Genomic DNA, 15,005 nt, shown 5'->3' with positions numbered 1-15,005 from the left:
TATCAGTCTGTAAGTTGGTTTGATCGATCTCGAAGGAGCAATGTTGACTTTTGAATTGGACTTGGTCCGATCAAATGATTACAGCGGTCTGGGCTAAGCGCAGCTTTTACTTTAAGTTAGAAACATGAGTTTCGACTAAATGATAACATCTGAAAAAAAATAAATTTGGAAGCAAAATGTATGTTTTCAATTGCTTTTAACGCATAATTTATTTATTTATTTAATTTTGCCTTTTCCAAAAGGTTCGCCCCTCCCCCAAACATTTTTCTCAAAAAGAACCCAAACCCGATGCATTACCAACCCGACGTTTAATAATCCAATGATTGTTTAGTTGTGCCAAGCCCGAATGTTTAGTAAATCATTCTCTATTCCCAACAAAACTATTATGCAGCCTACAAACAAGATCAATATAAGTTTTTGAGAAAAAATGTATTTAAAATGTTAAACATCTATTTGCTTTTATTATATTAGGCCAAAGAATTTTTTTCCTGCATTTAGCATTTGCCGACAAGACATCATTGCACTAAAAAATTAAAACATTAAATCTACTTTAGTACACTTCTTGTATGAGGTAAAAGGATCGTTTACTCATCGATATGTTTTGTTGCAGAATAATCAACAATAATCAGAAAAGTTGTAAATAACTATAGTAATAACTTACTTGTAACTTCTGAGTGAAAATAAAGTACTTTAAAACGCATCAATGAGTGCGGTCTGCGTCTGCACACTTGACATGCTGATGAAGAGCTGTTTAGCGAATGTAATGGGAAAGCAAAAATCTCCGAAGCATGTGTTTTCTCCCCCGATGACCCCCCACCCCCCATCCCCTCTCGTCTCGTCCTGGCTATTGTCATTCGGTACGTATTTCTCTCGTAACCCGATGACGACGCCTTAGGTCTGACCGGTAATCACCACTGCATTCTGCAGGGACGGGGATGGTACTCTTTTAGTCTAAGTGGACACCCTGAGGTCAAAACCAGCTCATCGACACCCTGCATCGACAAACAGAAATTTCAAGGATCAAAACACCATTTCCCCCGAAGCAATAGCTATATTTTGTCACCATCTGGACGACGTTATACGGACTCGGGCTAACCTTGCCTCAAAGGAGATTGATTTTTTGTTCATTTATATATATATATATATATATATATATATATATATATATATATATATATATATATATATATATATATATATATATATATATATATATATATATATATATATATATACATATATATATATATATATATATATATATAAAAGATACTTCTACTTTTTTCTACTAATTTTTTTTTTTCGAGTTCATATATAAGAAAATTTTATCATTTACGATAAACGCCAAAGCAAACAGATTCCCCGACGAAATACTAAATTTTCCCCGACGGGGGGGGCAAGACGCTTCCGACGAGGGGGCAATTGCCCCCCCTGCCCCTCCCTTGGAGCCACGTCTGTCTATCTTACCACCTATTTTATTAAAATCAGTTATAATAATGGCAATTTCTAAAATCCAAGAATGGCACAAGTTTCTAATGGTTCAAAAAATATGATTTATGCATTTTTAAAACTAGAGATATACCGAGTTGAGCACAAAACACGTGTCTGCAGTGTTCCTTTGTTCATATGTTTAACATGTGCAGATTATAGCAGCGAAGAAAAATAAATATAGGGTTGTTCGGAAAGTCATTTCGTTTTTTTTGGGGAACATGAAAGACAGTTTTCGTATAATGAATAAATATTTTATTAAATCATATATTGGCCATTCTGGTCCAACACCTTTTGCCATCTTTCTGGCAGTAACATAATTCCCCTCTCATAAAAGTTTTGGTCCTTGCTGGCAAAAAACTGGTTCAGGTGGTTTTTGACATCTTCATTTGAGGTAAAGGTTTTGCCATCCAAAAAATTTTGCAGGGACCGGAACAAATAGTAGTTGGCAGGCGCCAGATCTGGAGAATATGGTGGATGTTGCAGTACGTCCCATTCAAGCTGTAAAAGTTTTTGGCGAGTGACCAAACTTGTGTGAGGTCTCGCATTATCCTGGTGGAACACTACACCCTTCCTGTTGATTAATTCGGGCCTCTTCTCTTTAAGTGAATCATTCAATTTGTCCAGCTGATGACAATAGACTTCTGAATTAATCGTTGTATTGTCCGGCAAAAGCTCAAAAAAAAAAAAAAAACGATTCCTTTGACATCCCACCAAACGGAGAGCATCACCTTTTTTTGGTGAATGTTGGCTTTTGACACGCTTTGAGCCGGTTCATCTTTTCTGCTCCATGACCTCTTGCGTTTAACATTGTTGTATATACACGCGTCAACGCGACGACACAAATTTCGCTCCGTAAGGACATGGGGCACCCACACATCGAGCTTCGAGGTTAAGCCCATGCCTTTCAAATGGCCATAAACAGTCGAATTCGACAAATTTAATCTCTCACCGATCTCTCGTGTGGTTATTCGTCGATTTGCATCAACTAATGCCTTTATCGCATCTTTGTCAGCTTCGACCGGCCTTCCAGACCGTGGTGCATCTTCGACATCAAAATTGCCGGATCGAAATTTTGCAAACCAGTTCTGGCACTGGCGTACTGTTAACACGCCTTCTCCATACACATCCGTCAATTTTTTTCTCGCTTGGACAGCATTTTTACCTTTTCTGAAGTCAAAAAGTAAAATATGACGAAAATGCTGCTAATTGCTCTCCATATTTAAAAGGGCACCAACCAAAAACTACTGCGTAGAATTAATAGAACTTTTTCACACACAAGCCTTGCAATATCAGCTCTCAAGACATATAATGGTTATGCGGCTTAAGTGTGAAGTTGGTTTCGAAAAAACGTAATTAAGTCCTCTGACGGGAAAAAAACGAAATTACTTTCCGAACAACCCAATATTTCCCTAAAAATGCATCCATTAGGCTTATATTAATGGAAAATTCCTCACCTCCGTGACAGATCTGATCAATGTCATTATTTCTGAGGTAAAAATAAATGATGAAGGGGAAATACATTAATTATTAGGCAATCTACACAATTTATAAATGGCCAGTATATTCGCAAATTTACTAAATACTATTTTTTAGCACACATTTGAACTAAAAAGAAAATTAAAAATTAAGCCGTAATTTAGTTAAGAGAGCTTAATATTAGATTCTCACTAACCATTAAAATTGCTCATTTTTTGCACAGTTAACAAAATTACTACTTTGGCATTAAATTGTCCTTAATTTTTAAACATTCAAAGTTTTTTTTTTATTTCTGTGTGAACAAGGCATTTATTTGTATTTAATTTTTATTTATAAGTAAAATAATTGGAACTTAGCTGGGCCATTGTTTATGGTTACTTTTAGTAGGTTACACTTTCATGTAAGAATGAAACAAAAAAAGAAAACAACAGGCTTCGAAATTAAAAAATATTTGCGTTCAAAAGTTACGGTTTCTGGAGAATGACCCATGTGCTCTTGATACAGATTACCATTTTTTAACAAAATACTTACCAGATTGTGTTGCAGCATAACGGGACACAGTGGGGGAACTCTCTGCATTTGTCTTGTCACCTAAATTATTAAAACAGAATAATGACAATTAATAAAAATGTGGATCACTGGTTTCTTTAGCATAAGACAATTTCGTTTACATGTTAAATTTTCAACTATAAATTAAAAAAGAGTATATACCATTAATTTCAGCAGTAAAAAGCTTTTCAATAAGGGGTCTTTTATTTTCAATGTTTGATTTCCTTTTATGAATGAACTTAGGCGTTTCTGGTATAATATCATCAGCAACCATATAATCAGTCATCAGAAGATAAATCAGCAACCAATCGTTTATTTTGAACTCTTTTACCCCTACCAAGCTCGTCTGGGTCTGTCGAATCTAAATCTGATCGTACTTGAGCAATTTTGAGTTTTCTTTCAGCATCTTCCCAGGTTTCTATAAAAATAAAAAAAAACACTAAATTAACAACATTTATAGTTATAATGAAATAGAATAAATAAACTAAGTAATAAAACAAATAGTAATTTAAAAATGAGAAAACATAGATAATTATTTTCACTTATAAATAACTTTGTTTTTGTGGCATTCAGCAAACAATTAAGTTTTTCCCAAATGACTGCTACCAAAAGAAAGGCTGCGCCTATTGACACGGAAAGCCCGTGGCAGTAAGTAACCAAAATAAGCTATTGTCGCGGGCGACGGAAGTGTGACGGTTACTATAATTGGCAATTTATCGCTTTTTTCTTTGCCAAGCACAGAATCTTGGGGAAAGGGAAAATCTTCGTTTTTCGTACGCAACGTTCCGCGTGTTGCATTGCTGTACGTATTAATTCTGACGCGATGTGCGGGGGTCGTCTATGTAATAAAATTGTGTTGTTTTTTATATTCTTAAATACATTTTATCCATTATTTTTCACATTTTTTTCTCGTAATTGTTTTTCAAATTGTTTGAGGATATTTTACAAATTATGATTGGGGGCTGGGTGTTCATTAAAATTGTTATTTTCACTGCATTTTTTTACTTCTTATTTTCTATCTCGGAAAGTGTACGTTATAATAATGTACACATTCCGAGTTATGCATTGCCGAGTAATGCATAATATGCATTTTTTTTTATCCAGTTTTACTTCGTAGTTAAATTGCAGTTCATATACGATTTGAGGTGAGCAAGAGGATAAGAGGATTGCTTTTAAAGATTGAAATTCATGTTGCTGGGGCAGGTGCAGGGGCGTCATTTCAGCATTTCATATGGGGGGTCGAGTTTCTTAAATATGAATTACCACGGTATGGAACCAAAACACATATTGGCTAACAGCAAGTAATCATGGTATGGGTTTAGAATTAATAAAAATAAGTGTTCTAAAACAATTTAAATTTTTATGACAAAATTTGTAGTTCGTTTTAGAATATGTTATCATACCAAGTGTTTTCGTGCTACAGTTTTCACCTTTTGATAAAGTTTTGATGCTTGATTTTTAAAAAAAGGAAGAACAGGAAATCTTGTTACTAATCCAACAGTGCCCCGTGTGTTATGCTCTTTCTTCAGCTAAGTTTTTTTTTTACCCATTGTGCTTCGAAAACAATTCTCTAACCTCCTGAAACACGAAAACGATTTTTCTCTATTAGCTGAACTGATTGGAATAGTTGAAAAATAATTGAAGTAACAAAGTTACGTATGAAAAAAACTTTTCACATCTTGCTCTTCAAATTCACCCAGGTAACTTTAAAAATTGTGATAATCTTCATTTTTCATTATTGAATATTCTATTCTAGGCTAGTTTCTAAACAATATTTCTCGCCTCATGCTATAAATTTTACTCATAATTGAAACAATTTATTTTTGTTTTCAGCATCCAATCCAGATAATAAAGAGCCAACAATACAGGAAAATATTTATCATCAAATCTTGTGTTAATTTCATTAGAAACTGAATCTATTATTTTATACAATATGTTAAGTGTTAAATCAAGGTTTGACTTTACATCATCATGTGCATTTTGGTCACCTCTTCTAAATTCATTTGAATATTCTTTGCACTTCTTAAAATTCTCTGGAGTAAGAATTTTTTTGAAAAGATTCACGCTTGGTTGAAATATACATCCACGTGAACTTTATTAATGGTTTCAATTGTAGCTTAAACTGAAGCTTGAACAGTCCAAAAAATAAGGTTAGCTGATTGAAGATGTTTTGATAGAGTAAAGCATTGTTGAAAAACTCTCCGCAATACAAACAAAACGAATAAAAATTCTTATGAAAACATGTTAAAGGACATTAACTTCTTCATCATTGAAAGAGTTGTTTTCCAAAATCAATGATTGGAAATTATCGAGAAGTGTTTTATGGTTTAAAAGACCATCTTGTGTTGTCTCGTGAAAGCCCTCTTGTGTCACCTTAAGACTGCATTGTTAAAGAGCTCACAGAAAAGATATTTGTTGATATGAGATTTTTTTTCTTAAATAGTACGCATTTTTAAGACTTATCAATTAAAAGTGTACTATGATTTCAACAGTTGAAATGTGTTTCTAGCAGAAGAAAGTGATGAACACTTATTAAATAGACACACTTAAAAGATGAGCGTAACAATGAATGTAAAATACCAAGGCATTTAGTGAAAATCATGCAGCTACACCACTGCACTGGCCTCTCACAACTGTCGTTACACAGAGCACACAAGAATGAAATATTTAGCCTATATGAAGTTTACGTCTTTAGTTAAAATTAACCATGATTCTTCATCAGTCTTTTCTGTTCTGAAAAGGCCGGTATAGGCTTGATGAATTTCTAATTATTTAAAACAAACTTAAAACACTTGCTCATGTCTGAAAATATGTTGAGTTTCTTCAACCATTACGGAGACCCAGCAAGATTTTTTTTTCATGATCATTGGTTCGCGATTTACGTAAATTGAATTGGCTCGTTTTTTATCATTCCTCTCAAAAATTTTGGGGGTGCGACCGCCCCCTCTCGACCCCCCTATTTGCCGCCCCTGGGCAGGTGCGTGCACGGGAGGAGGGGGGGATGCCTGTTGGTCTCGGTTCGAGCCTGAGGGCCCGATATTGTCAATATGAGGGGTGAAATTCTTTCGAGGAACGTAGGGGCAAAAAGAGGGGCCCGTATAAGTCATTTGAAATAGGCCCTAAAATTTCTGTGCACGCCCCTGTGCACTGAATATTAAAAGATTTTTAAGCCGACAAATACATTTTGTACATTACATCACACTTATTTTTGATTAAGTGTTTTTTTTTTTTTTTTTTAATGATTTGAAGATTTTATGATTTGAAGATTATTTTTATTTATGATTTGAAGTGCTAGTAAAGGGAAGATAGTTTTAATGCCTTGCAGAAGGCCCGGCAATTAGAAGGTTCATTAGGGACCATTGCCCCTTCGTCTATTCATAAAATTAATGTATTTTTACACACATGGTCGCTTTTTTTTTCGATATAGTTTGCGTTGAGTACTAACCTCCTAGATAAATTAGAATGACAGATACTAATACTGTCTTCTTTTGTTTAAAAAGTGTCAATCGAATGCTTATTTTCGTGAAAGTTTTCTGTTTTAATATTAAACCGATATTTTATCATTTTATGGGAATTCGCATTTTTGTTTTCTTCATCATAATCAGAGAGAAGGAGATTTGTTATTAAATAAATAAATAAATAACATCGTTGTCATTCTAAAAAGTTAAGGTTTTAATTAGTTTCATTCACTATGTTGAAATGTTTTGAATGATATTTATGCTCAAACTTTATTTACGACATTGGCTGTGCCAGTGCCTAGGGAGACAAAGGACTCCTCTTAAGGGCTTTACTGCCGTGCTAAACGCAAAAGTTGTATGTCTCTGCCGCTGAGTCCAAAACGAGAAATTGCCGTTTAAAGTTCTGCGCTTCCATGTATTTCATTTAAATCTAACTTTTTCTTAAAAAAAAAATATTTTCCATTGTCATATTACTATAAACATTTTAGATAGGTGAAATATGTGACAAAGAAAAAAAAGGTGACCGTAACTCAATTTTAATAAAAAGTGCAGATACGACCTTTGTGCTTAGCACTGCAGTATTTAAGTTAAAATTATGGCAAATGTTTAATCTAGTACGGGGGTGGGGGGTTAAGAATTATATATACGAAAACGCGTTTCAATTTTGTAAAGTTGGCAGGTGCAGAAATCTATAGATTCAAATTATTTAAGTGTTTGGGGCAGAGCCCGATCATTCTGATATTGGACATGGGGCTCATTTGTATTACAGCCCCCCCCCCCCCCCCCCAGGACTCGACTATGATTTTTGAAGACACTGGGCATGAAATTCATTTTGTCCCCCCGCCCCTACATTTCGGCTTGTTCTGAATGTATAAAATATTTCGATACTTGCGTATTAACACAACCATGCTAAATTTAGTGGTAACCTCATATCACAACGTTTAAAAAGTAGAAGAGATATTACGATAATTATATGAAATGTGTGGGGTTAAACTTTGCCAGTTTACCGTCAATATCGAAGGTATTTATGATATAACTTTTAATGGTAAATACAGACTCCACTTGGAGTGTCTTTGAGATTTGCAAAGAGATCTATTTTTTAAGGGGAATTTATATCAACAAATAAAGATATTTTTTCCTTGTCTTCGCTTTTGCAAAAATATCAATGACATCATTGTACTCTAGATTCTGAGTGAAATCATTATTTATTTTTAATTAGCAACAGCATGATAAATTAAGGAGATTTTGGGCCCCCCTGAAATCTAAGAGAAGGGGCCTGTGCCCCGCGGTAATCAGGCTCTGGTTTGGGATGCCATTGAAAGTTTTTGGGGTCGTTTCATTTTGCATTTTGGTATTGGTTTCGTTTTGGGTAGTCTCGCTCTGAGGGGGGGGGGGGGGCAACAACAAGGCGCCGAGAGCCAAAGCGAGCCCCTTGTCAGTAAGGACACCGGGCCCTGTCAAGGGGCTGGTAAAGTTTCCCACTATGCTGACATGGACTCGCGTCCTCCTTGTTTGAGGATGAGCAATCTTACATATATGTTTAAACTAGGGCAGTAACGCACATTATTTCTGGAATTGTTTTTGAATTAATTTATGTATTACTTCATTAAATGAGAGTGCGTAGTGCAACTTTTAGTGAGAGGGAAATGTTTTAGCCCCTTTAAAATTTGCATCATATAATGTGAGAGATGGACAGTCGTGAATGTCTGCTCGGTAAAAACTTTGGACTCGTGACTTGAGATTCGCGGATTCGATAGCTGCCGTTGCTGGTCAAAGACCTTCCATGTACGCAATAGTGACGAGTGTACGTTAAATTTACAGTGATCACGAAGTTCTCCTAGTTCTCGTTCCAAATCAATACCTCGATCTGGGGGTGCTGGATCAGGTGCGGTGCGGCTCCTAGTCTCGAAGTCAAGAAACAGAGTCGTCTTCAGTGCTCCATATCTAACCTCTTAAGCCACGTTATAGTATAATAGTTAGCAGGCACGGGGGGGGGGGGAGACCATACTGAAGGGCACTTTGGTGCATTGTAAGTAATTTGTTTATAAACATTTATACAAAGGCAAGTTATCTTATCATTTTGCGACGCGCGCGTGTGTGTGCGTTTTCTTTCTGCATTACTAGTAGCACAAGTGTATACAAGTACGTATCATCTTTTTGCAGAATAATTTTTCATCTTGAATTGACAGGCAATCATTCAGGGCAGTTATTTTCAAGTTTTTCAGGAAGGTGGCAAAAAAAAGTGCAAACCCAATACAAACTACAGGGGACGGGGGGGGGGGGACAAAACACATTAGCACAGGTGTTCTCAAACCCGGATGCTATAAGGTAGAGATGCGGGGGGCCAACGAACTGTCCATGATATTAATATATATGTATGGTAGGTGTGGCCAAATGCCATATGAATCAGTTCGATCATCCCCCCTCCTAATTTAACGGAGAAAAATTCACCAAAAATTCGCTAGATCGTGATTCATCGTAATCAGAAGTCTAACTGATGACACAGCGTCATTAACAAGCAGTTTATAATTACCAAAGAATAGTTTAGGAAAAAATTATTAGAGGATCAGTGTGACAACAAAAAATAAGTTAATAAACAATGAAAAAAGACAAAGAACATTCATTTGAGATTGATGTCTTGAATTCAAATTATGTTTTTTGCAATCACAAATTTCAACAGGACCCAACTGGTAGGGTTTCATGTTTCTACAAATGGAATAGAATGGAAATGGCAAAGAACTTTGCATCCGACATATTATGACTGTTGATTTTCTAAAATAAGTAAAGTGAGGTATATTCATAATAAAACGATGATTAGGAAATAGAAATTTCAAGGAAATCAGAAATTTTTTTAAATTATTAATAATATACAAGGGTGCCCATATAGGGGGCAAGGGGGGGGCTCAAGCCCCCCCCCTTTTGAAATGAAAAATTCCTTGCTTTTAGTGCTTTTTTCTTTGCAAAAATCTATAATAATTTCTTTTTCAGCCATTAATGAGTAGGTTATTAAAAATGTCAAATTTTAATATGTGTAATCTGTACTGAAATCGATTTTTACGGGGAAAATATTTTTCTAAATCATGAGGAAAATTTTTGACCCGCACCCCCCCCCCCCCCCTTAAAATTTTGCATATAGGCGCCCTTGATAATATATTTCTTTATTTTTCCAAAAATATTATCAATTTCTCAGCACAAAAGGCCCCCTATACTTGAATATTTTTTTCTTTGTGTCATGAAAGTTTTAAAGGTTTTTTAAAAAATACATATTTAATTACTTTATGGTACAGTCGACCCTCGTTTTACGCGGATTATTTTACGCGTTTTCGATTATACGCGGTTTAAGATTTGGCACCTTTTTTTCTATTTTACGCGGATGAGTTTCGGTTTTACGCTGATGGGGCAATACAAACAGATTAGAATTTTCCCTTCTTTCAAAATTCAAACTCCTAAAGGTTTCAGATTACACGCATAAACTGCATTTTGGCTTGCTAATAATCGACCTTGGGCCACTGGAGACATCTTATATGCGATTGGTTCCAGAGCTCTTTCCAGAAGCAAAGTTATTAAACTCACACACTTCAGAACTCACTGGAAGAAAAGCTTTTAGGAGTGACAAAGGAGGACAAGAGCAACGAGGATACCGACATCGATGACATAGAAGCAAAAACATTAACATTGAAAACTTTCAGTCATTCCTTTACTATAGAAATGATCTTTCTGATTTGTTAGTGAAGGAAGATTCTATCATGAAAATGATCATGGATGTGTTAATGCTCTGCAAAGAACTACAGAGTAAAATTCTTGACTGCTGAAAGATTATCATAACCAGCTCCTTTTCATTAACACTAAATTAATTTGTGTTTTCTTTATACATGTTGTGCACAGAAATCAATATAAGTACAGATTAAACTTGTTATAGTTAGTCATCAATAGAATGAAGTCTTTTTTTATCTACGGAACATAACCCCCATTTTAACACTAATATTAAGTCTTAATTTACGCGATTTTGATTTACGCAGCATTTCCGAGGAACGTAACCTCCACGTAAAACGAGGGTCTACAGTATTTGATAAAATTGTCTTCAATTGTTTACATGGGCCAGGGGGAGGGACCAGGGACATTTGTGCACAAGCCTGGGGTACATATGAACAGGATAAATAAATGAAATACAAGCAGGTTCGGATTTATGTACCTGCAGACCACGCGGTGAGGGGAGGGGGCACGCCTCTAAGGGGCCCAGAGCCCAAGAAACTGAGAAAAAAATTACAAAATACAAAATAAATTTTTAAAAACTTTACTCAAGTTTTAACATTAACAGTTCAAAAATACATTTTTGTAATGTTTTGGTAAAAATGTGAGGAAAAATTAAAACTCAACACACACTCCTTAATATGAAATATATACTATGTATCTACAATTACATATTGAATGGTTTTTAACCTATACTGTGTCAGTTTCAATTGCACAGCAATGGCATCATTCAGAAAATTTTTTCCTCTGCTCACTGTTAAATTTTAAAGTCTCGTAGCCAGACCCAAATCTACGTACCCGCAGGGCCGTATTCAGAGGGGGGGCCTGACGGGCCCGGGCCCCCCCGAAACCCGAAATGTTTTGTACCGTAAACAGAAGGTTTTTTTTTTTTTAATTATTAATGTCAGAAAAGGAAAATAACAATTTTTTTTTTAATTCTTAATTTTGCTACTATTCAAAATTTTTTAATATTTTGAAGAAATACAGAAAAAGCAGTTCTAGTTCTCATTAGCTGCAAGGCACACTTGAAATTTAGACCTTTAATTAGGACTTCCTGCTCTCTTTCCCAATTCAATTCAGGGCAGTCCAGGGTTAAGGCAGGCCCTTTGTCAGTTCGGTAGATTTTTCAAGTCTACCAAACTGACTCTGTGCACTTCCTCCTCCAGGGGCGTGCACAGAAATTTTGGGGCTGTCACAAATGCTTTTTTTCTGGGCCCCCTCCATATTGTTTACCCATATTTTCAACCCTACGTTTTAAAATATTGGGCCCCATTTAAGCTCGGGCCCGGGCCAACAGGTGTCCCTTCTCCCCTCTATGCACGACCCTGCCCTCCTCCCCCTAAAACTGTTATAAAACTTGCACTGTACTGATTCGAGCCGGGGACTCCCCAAAGGCTGGGCCCCTAGTTTCCGATTAGGCGAGTATTTTGTTACCAAGATGTGCCATATTCAGCTCTTTGATACATCCTGAGTAAAAAATGCAAAAATCACGATTCTCGCGTTTTTGTAGCATAATTTTCAAGATCATTTTTGTGAGTGATATGTTTCTTGTCTTGCATTTATTTAATGCCAAATTCAGTATCATGGAGGTTCTTTCGTTATTGCTTGTTTTTTTTTCTTACTTCTACTGCATACTGTTAATACCTTTAGTATGAGAAAAAAAATAACACTTACTCTACTCTCTTTCATTTTCTGCACTACTTGTGATTGAAAAAAAAAAGTTTGTTTCGAGAAATATTTCGTTGCATTTATTTTTAACTTAAAACGGGTGTGTCTTACAAAGTTATAATCATTTTGTGAGATTGTGCAATCAACTTCTGAAAAACGTAAATAAAGAGCTTCAAATAATTTCAACTGTTCGAGAGTCTTTGAAAATTATTTAAGTTTTTGAAATTCCTTGAAAAGTTCTTCAATTTTGTATCTTATCAAGAAAATAAAGTATGAATTGTCCAAATGGCCAGAATATTACTCTTCCGTTCTTATTTTCTGAATGTCTAGACCATTTCTTTTAAACTATTTTGTACAATTTTCATACTGTAGGGCATTTAATGAAAAAAATAAAAAATAGGGATAGGGGGAAGTGATCAAAAACAAACTTCACTAAAAGCCGATATGAGCAGATGACGAAGTGCTTCTCTTTTCTCCTCTCTCGTTTTTCCTCTCTGTCCATTAAGTTCCATGATTTGTCGAGCAAGCAGTTTTTATTTTGTTTGATCTTGATTTGCAAAAGAATGTATAACTTTTAAAAGACTTTGTTTGCCATTTTTTTTCTTCATATTTTTGTAGTCTCAATTACCTAATATAAGACCTCAAAATACAGATTTTTTTCGAAAATTTCTCGGGGGAAAAACCCCCGGACCCCCTGAAATTATGGATGTTCTACATCCGATTTTAAGGGACACTCTCTTGTTATACTTACCACTACAAGGTGAATAAGAAAAATAATAAGAATTAAAATAACAACAGTCCAACAGTGGAATCATTAAAAATCGAGACAAAAAGGATTCTATGTTAACATTTTTATGCGTTTGGTGTGTCTATATATACTAACTATATGTGTGTGTGTGTGTGTTAGGGCAATGTGCTAATCCGGGCCCCTCCCGAAAAAAATTTCTGGATACGGCCTTGCGTACCCGCAAACCCCACGGTGCGAGGGGGGGGGGGGGGGCACGCCTCTAAGGGGCCCAAGGCCAAGAAAGCAAAATAAATTTTGAAAATCTGTATCAAAGTTTGAACAGTTGAAAATATTTTTTTTTTGTGAAATATTTTGCCCCGTGTTCACATGACCGCCACCCCCTTTTTCCCCTTCAAGTTAAATAAAATTGAGAATTAAAAGCATATAACTCTGTATTAGCAAATATTTCCAATTCGGAACTCCAGCGCTCGAATACGCTACCTTGCGGTGATTTATAAAACTGCGAATGCAACTAAAACATTGCCACGTTGCGCTCCACGTGTATCTGTTGACGTAAACGCGGTCAGTTTGTTCTGAGTAACGCATTCAACATGTCTAAGAACGCCTTCAACAACAGAAATTAATTCGTCCCTTAGTAGTATTCTCGAGCTTCTCAAAATAATGTTAGTTTTCCTTATTTCTTTCAAAAAAGTATTAAATGGTGGAAGCGTAAACAAGAAAACTCTGGATTAACAAAATTGGATAACGTTATACCAGGTAAAATTTTTTATTGTTTTGTATGAATTTGTAAGAATATGAGTTTTTTTTAATCTTAAATTAATTTAACTAATCATATTTTACAGCAGCATTTAGTTGGAATGGACAGTATGCAAAATATTTTCTTGTATTTATTATCGTAGATCAAAATGAAAAATGTTTAACCGAGAAAGAATTTACTTTATTCCTTTTATTCTCAGCTGAAAGGTTTCGCCAAATTTGTTTAGGGTTATAGTTTTGGAATTGTGCGAGCAAAGTAGCCTTGGCGAGATTTCGCGTTTTTAGTTAAACCATTTTTAATTTTTATCATGAGTGGAATAAAATGATAGTAAGATTACAGAATTCGATAAGTAAAAAGAAATAATGGTCAATCAACTGAAAAGAAAACTACCACCATATATAAACTGTGAGTACACATTTTATTTATTTTGTTCTGAGTGAATTTGAATAAATATCAGTTTTTCAATTCGATGAAAAAAAAAAAAAACGAACTTAACAACATTGACTGGACACTTTTCCTTAACCTAGTTCCACATAAATGATTTAAATAACCTTTGTTACTACAGTATCCTACTGAAATAGAAAGTATGCAAATAAATTTTCTTGAAAATATTTATCGCAGAACAGATTGAAAAATCCAGAAAGAACGTTAAGAATTTGAACAATAAAAAATAAAAGTTCGTCAAAAATCTGTTTATAGGGTTATAGTTTTAAAATTGTGTGAAAGAATAATGTATCTTGACAAGATTTCGCATATCAGGTAAATCATTTCCATGACGAATGAATTAAATGCATGATTTCTTTAGATATCCAATCATATAGTCATAGAAATAAATTATCTAGTGTTAAACGTTACTCTTGACAGTCTGCCACGTATGTGCACTATGTGACAAAAATGTCAACAAATGCCGGAAATGTCACGAAACTGAACTTAATATGTACTAATGTATAGAAAAAACGGTACAAAATGAAAATGCCGTTCGAAGCGAACCAAAAATTTATGAATTCCGAATTCAACATCGTGAAAATGGCTGCTTCAGAACAACTTAATGTGTGTTCTGCATTAATTGTTTACTTTCGTAATACTTTTTGGTTTCTAATCTCTTTCT

General features: G+C 35.0%; 1 long non-coding RNA gene across 1 annotated transcript; it reads right to left on the bottom strand.

The window, feature by feature from the left end:
• Positions 1 to 3,497: 3,497 nt before the first annotated feature.
• Positions 3,498 to 4,140, bottom strand: LOC129218067 (uncharacterized). The gene is made up of 3 exons (XR_008580281.1): positions 4,059 to 4,140; positions 3,679 to 3,934; positions 3,498 to 3,558 (listed from the first exon to the last, which is right to left on the bottom strand). It is a non-coding gene; the product is annotated as an uncharacterized LOC129218067 (long non-coding RNA).
• Positions 4,141 to 15,005: the final 10,865 nt, after the last annotated feature.

This window comes from Uloborus diversus, chromosome 3 (genome assembly GCF_026930045.1).
Source record: "Uloborus diversus isolate 005 chromosome 3, Udiv.v.3.1, whole genome shotgun sequence".
Taxonomy (NCBI): domain Eukaryota; kingdom Metazoa; phylum Arthropoda; class Arachnida; order Araneae; family Uloboridae; genus Uloborus; species Uloborus diversus.
This window is presented reverse-complemented; position numbering and strand designations above follow the sequence as displayed.